The sequence below is a fragment of the Lathyrus oleraceus genome, chromosome 2, assembly GCF_024323335.1.
Source record: "Lathyrus oleraceus cultivar Zhongwan6 chromosome 2, CAAS_Psat_ZW6_1.0, whole genome shotgun sequence".
NCBI lineage: Eukaryota > Viridiplantae > Streptophyta > Magnoliopsida > Fabales > Fabaceae > Lathyrus > Lathyrus oleraceus.
This window is the reverse complement of record NC_066580.1, coordinates 102922310-102923555: the sequence shown is the minus strand read 5'-3', so window position 1 is coordinate 102923555 and position 1246 is coordinate 102922310. Positions and strand designations below refer to the sequence as shown.

The 1246-nt window shown below is 43.2% G+C and overlaps 1 non-coding gene across 1 annotated transcript; it reads left to right on the top strand.

Moving 5' to 3' along the window:
- Positions 1-764: 764 nt before the first annotated feature.
- Positions 765-871, top strand: LOC127124694 (small nucleolar RNA R71). The gene has a single exon (XR_007804155.1). It is a non-coding gene; the product is annotated as a small nucleolar RNA R71 (small nucleolar RNA).
- Positions 872-1246: the final 375 nt, after the last annotated feature.

The following is a 1246-nucleotide window of genomic DNA, read 5'->3' as shown; positions in this document are numbered from 1 at the left end:
GGGAACTGTCCTCCAGGGGTAGTCTGTGGGGCTTGGTTTAACGCTACCTGAGAGATTTGGGTTTCAAGCATCTTATTATGAGTAATGATTTGATCAACCTTGGTTCCTAACTGGGTAATTAGTTCGTTAACATGGACGCTTTGGTTCATGAACTCTTTGTTTTTCTGTTTTTGAGCAACGATGAAATCTTTTACAATTTCTTCAAAGCTCGGGTTTGGCGGTACAGGTTGCATAGGTTGATTTGTTCTAGGGGCTTGGTAACCTTGTTGTCTCGGAGGTGCGGTATTTTGAATAGGGTTATTATTTTTGTAGGAGAAGTTTGGGTGATTCCTCCATCCAGGGTTATATGTGTTAGAAAATGGGTTCCCTTGGGTATAGTTCACTTGCTCAGTGTTGGTTTCATTTAACAGATTGCATTCGGCGGATTGGTGTCCTTGCGTCCACATATCTCACAATTCGGCGAAACTGCGGCTACAGTATTCGGAGTTGTACACATATGTTCGACTCTAAGGGCCAACGCGTCCATTTTAGCCTGCATCATGTCTATAGAGCTTAGCTCATGTATTCCTCCTTGGGCTTCCTTCTTTTCCACTGTCGCTCGTTCTACTCCCCATGATTGATGGTTTTGGGCCATATCCTCGATAAGGGCACTAGCTTCAGGGTAAGGTTTATTCATCAGTGCGCCACCAGCGGCAGCGTCGATGGTCATCTTAGTGTTATAATGAAGTCCATTATAGAAGGTTTGGATGATTAGCCAATTCTCTAAGCCATGGTGTGGGCATGCTCTTAATAGTTCTTTATATCTCTCCCAGGCTTCGAACAACGACTCTCCTTGGAGTTGGGTAAATCTAGTTATAAGGTTTCGAAGAAGAGCGGTCTTACTTGGGGGAAAATATCTAGCAAGAAAAACTTTCCTAAGGTCATCCCAAGTTGTTATTGAATTGGGTGGAAGGGAATCTAACCATGATAGAGCTTTATCTCTGAGGGAAAAGGGAAATAATCTTCAGCGTATCGCCTCAGGAGAAGCTCCATTGGTTTTAAAGGTGTCTGCTAACTGAAGAAAGTTTTTTAAATGTTGGTTTGGGTTATCAGTAGCGAGACCTGAGAATTGTCTCTGTTGCACTAATTGCAGCAGGGATGGTTTAAGTTCAAAATTATTGGCTGGGATAACGGGGTTTACTATACTGGAACTAGGTTCCTCGTTTGATGGTTGGGCGAAGTCCTTAAGAGGTCTTCGGTTTTGTTC